Consider the following 5,011-nt stretch of genomic DNA (forward strand, 5'->3'; position numbering starts at 1 on the left):
AATTATTTTTTAATATAATTTCTTGGGTATGTGCCCATGGAACCTCACAAATATGATATAATAATAATCTTATGAGGATAAAAATGTAATAATGGAATTCTTAAACTCGATGAAATAATCTTGATGCATTCTTTAACTCAGGCCTGCGGCCTTCGTTAAAGAATACATCAAAATTAGTTCATCTCGTTTAAGAATTTCCATTATTACATTTTTTTCCTCATAAGATTATCATATTACCAACATTGCTGATCTTTTTTTCAGCCCCTGGTTTACCGAAGAATTGGAAGTTTCTACAACAGAAGAGACCATGCGATAAATATTTCCTTTCTCCAGAAGGAGTTAAACTTAGGTAAGCTTTTAGTTGATATCATTCATTAGTTTACAGGTCACAGTGGTATGTAGGTATGTAGTTAGCCCTATCAGTCAAAAATCTCAGTTTAAAACTTTTAAACAAAGTTAAAACATTCGGTGGGTATATGGAGTTCGACAGTCAAAATTTGAGGCAATCCAGTTTAGGGATTCCTGAGTTTTGATCTAAGAAGTATTAGCAGTAAGAGACTTGGAGACCATCTTGGAGATTTAAGTGTTGTTAGCAATTCAATAAATCAAGTAATGCGAAACGATTATTTCGAATTTTAGCTAGTTATCTCAAAGTTCTTTCGGTCGTCCGATGTTATTCCGGTTATGATGTGCTTTCGATTGGTTCGTTTTTCGATCGGTTTTATCTATATTTTCTTTTAAGGCCATAATTTGGCATACTTTAGTAGTAGCACATGTTTTTTTAAATTCTTTATTCTGAACATTATTGACCTTATCAGAAAATATATGCTAAAAACGACCCGAAAATGTTCCAAAAACGATGCAAAAATGAACGTGTTTTAACGATCGTTTCAGGATCGTTTTAAAAAATATGTATGAAGGTATGTGGATTGAAGCAATGGATGTATTGGAATAAAGATGAAAGGGTTTTATTTATCATTAATAGTTCAACCAATCTTTATTGGTTAAACTTCAAATCTTTTGTGTTAAACAAGAATCTAAGGAGATCTGAATCTGGAATTATCTAGATCTGGCTCTGAATCTGAAGCTATCTAGATCTGTTTCTGAATCTGAAGAAATCTGTATATGAACTTTTTTGAGTCTGTATCTGAATCTAGATCTAAATATAAATCTGAATCTGCACAATATAGAGTTTTTACAGCCCAGATATACATGTTTAACTTTTACATACATTTTAGATACATAGATTTGCAAGGGTGGTTTGTAAATAAGTATTTACAATTCTTACATATGGTCTATGTAACTTTCACATGCCTCAACAAGATTTCATAAAGAAATATATTAAGATTTAAATTATGGCATTTGAAACAAAGTAAAGATAGTAAACATCATGTTAAGCTCCTTGACCTTAACAAACTCTCTTTTGGTTTTCCAGAAATAAAAGAGAACTCAGAATTTTAATCATATTTAATGAACAAATATTTTAGTCTTAAAACTAGACACTTTTTAAAAAGAAAAGCTTGTAAAAAATATGTAAAGCTCCTTAACAAAGGATATTGTAAATTGTTAAATCTATATATAAATTTGGCTTGTCTGTCTGTTTGCCTGTCTGTCTGTCTGTCTGTCTGTCTGTTTGTATCCAATAAACGTCAAAACGGCTGAACCGATCGGGCCCAAATTTTTTGTGGGACATCTAGGGACCCCAGGGAAGGTTTATGAATGATTGAAATTTTAAATATTTGTCTCCATCAAAATTCAATCTTCATTAAATTTTTTAAAATTTTGAAAATCCACGAANTACTTGTTACTGGCGCTATCTGGCAGGATTAACAATACTTGTTACCAGCGCTATCTGTCAGGATTAACAACACTTGTTACCAGCGCTATCTGTCAGGATTAACAATACTTGTTACTGACGCTATCTGTCAGGATTTTTTAACATTGTTATATTCAGGTCTATGGCCAATGTTCTGAGATACCTCAAGTGTATTGGAGGATCAGAAGAGGATATAAAGATGGTTGAGATCTATAAAAGGAAAAGTCAGAGTCGCTCACCCTTCAAATAGGCTGGCCGGTACCAGTTGATTCTCGTACTGTCTGGATCTCTGTGCCTTTCCTCTTCTATTTCAACCAACTACCCCTTTTGTCATACTTTTAGTATAATTAAGGCACTCTAAAATGTGAAGAAGAAAAAAAAGAAATGATTAAATTTTTGTAATTTTTGTAAATGATGATAATTGTAAATATTGTATTTTAAGTTTAAGTTACGCACAAAAAAAAGAACAGATATATGATTTTTGGATGAAATTTTGTTAAGGTTTAACATTTTTATTTCTTATTGTAATTCTTATATTTATACATATTTGTTAATTGCTTCCATTCCTAATTTTATATTTCGGCAAGTACCCCTAAATTTTCAAATTGAACGTTATCTAGTCCATTATAAAATTATTTAAAACAAGAACTATCAAGCACTTCACAAATTCCTTAAAGGGATTGAAAACGTAAATACAGCTGATCAGGAATCACGTAAATATTCTTTTTTTATAACTAAAAACTTGGTGCTTGCAGTGCAATGATACCTTGAGTCTCCTGGGCTACCGTGCAAGCCAGAAAATTCTTCAATATAAAGACTTCAATGACTTAAATTGTCCAATGAACATGAGACACAGCAATGGTAAAGTATAAACAGACCCAATACACTTCACGAGTTGATTTTTCAAGCTACAATTTCTTTATTACAATATAAAATACGCAAATGATTCTTTGAATGTTGTTTTCATATTCATTTCTCCATTACAATATCAAATATGCATATGATTCTTTGAATGTTGTTTTCATATTCATTTCTTTATTACAATATCAAATACGCAAATGATTCTTTGAATGTTGTTTTCATATTCATTTCTCTATTACAATATCAAATATGCATATGATTCCTTGAATGTTATTTTCATATTCATTTCTTTATTACAATATCAAATACGCATATGATTCTTTGAATGTTGTTTTCATATTCATTTCTTTATTACAATATCAAATATGCATATGATTCCTTGAATGTTATTTTCATATTCATTTCGTTATAACAATATCAAATACGCATATGATTCCTTGAATGTTATTTTCATATTCATTTCTTCATTACAATATCAAATACGCATATGATACCTTTAAAGTTATTTTCATATTAATTTCTTATTTACAATATCAAATACGCATATGATTCCTTGAATGTTGTTTTCATATTCATTTCTTTATTACAATATCAAATACGCATATGATTCCTTGAATGTTTTCATATTCATTTCTTCATTACAATATCAAATACGCATATGATTCCTTGAATGTTGTTTTCATATTCATTTCTTCATTACAATATCAAATACGCATATGATTCCTTGAATGTTATTTTCATATTCATTTCTTTATTACTATATCAAATACGCATATGATTCCTTGAATGTTATTTTCATATTCCAAAATCTAATGGATCCCAGTGTATGAAAAGGATATCCATGGTTTCCTTGGGACAAGAGTCTAAAGGAGTACCGTAGTGAATCGGAAAATGCTACTCTACAAATGGCTGGTAACCTGAAAATCCATTTATGGACGGATAAAGGTCAGGATTGGTGACGGTCACTCCTTTTAAAAAGACTGCAGTCATATTTTCAAGTGGCTCTAGTAGCATGTCTGATTCACCGTAGTATTCTTAACACCTCTAATGTAAGTGGAAGTTCTTGTCGGTGTTCTACCGCATCACGTAGGGTTACTTGATATTACGTGTTCTGTTTAACAAAGCATTGGTTCCAGAGGCTTCTCTCCTCACTCTAATATGCCGAGTCCATAAGCGCCTGATCCAATCAGGGTTCAGTCATGAGTTTGTTGTCTATTCTGAACCAATAGAAATAGTATGGCGGTAACATCTATCTTTCTATCTATATCATAATCCACTTAAGGTTTTGAATCCTTTAATCGGCGCTATCAGTAAATGGAAATATTTACTTCCATTGAAATCTTTCTTATTCTATGTACAAACTTACGGGTTCATTCTGCGCTCATTATTTTTTAATTAGTTTTTGTCATGAAACTTCTAGATTCATGGTTTTTGTTAGTGTTTTGATTTTATTGTGCAATTGTAGTCTTTACCAAAATTTCTGAATAAATGTTATTTTATCCCCAATCTTTGTAGTGTTTTTGTTAATTAATTATTATTTATGGCGATATCAATATATTTCTCAATTAAATTTTGTCTTATTTCAATCAAATTATTTATTTAGAAGAGCGTACATAAATTAAATTAAATTTTAAGAATAAAAGTAAATTTAATTCCTGAATTTTCTTTCGCAGCAGGTTTCTTCCTTACTTTTGCCTGGAAAAAATTGCAGCACCTCCCTACTCCCCCCCCCCTTAAATAAAAAATCAATATTATTCCACGATTCTGAATTTTCAATAAAAATATTCAATTTAAAATAATGTTAAGAAATTTTTAGAATTCAATTTATTTTATCTATAAAAATAAATTTAATTGGAAGTCATTTTGCGTATCAGGAGGCTCCGGAGGTCAATTTGCAGGGCTCATTGCGGCCCAGCACCCCCTCCCTCCACAGACTGTAAAAAAAAATTTCTAGCAAAGCAGAAGTTTGAATAGGTCTAACACAGCGTACAGCGTTCTGGCACAGTATAAATATTTTAACGACATTTTTAAAAAATAATTGGTTTTTAAAGCTTTAAATCTAAACGTGAGCATCACACACTCAAAAATGTTACGGATAAAAAGAGGGCATTACCGTTTTATTTTGATTTACCTTCTCAGTAAGCATATACACAAAACACCTTATCTACAGTGATAACCAGAAAACTTTGAAATGTGAAGACGACTTTAAGACTGAAGATATGACTATAATTGGTCTTATAAGCATGGTACACAGCAATTGTACAGTTTAAACAGACCCATTTCAATTAATTAGTGATTTAATAAGTGAACTAATAAGTAGAACTATTTTCTTTG

Source organism: Eurytemora carolleeae, unplaced genomic scaffold (genome assembly GCF_000591075.1).
Source record: "Eurytemora carolleeae unplaced genomic scaffold, Eaff_2.0 scaffold1748, whole genome shotgun sequence".
NCBI classification, from domain to species: domain Eukaryota; kingdom Metazoa; phylum Arthropoda; class Copepoda; order Calanoida; family Temoridae; genus Eurytemora; species Eurytemora carolleeae.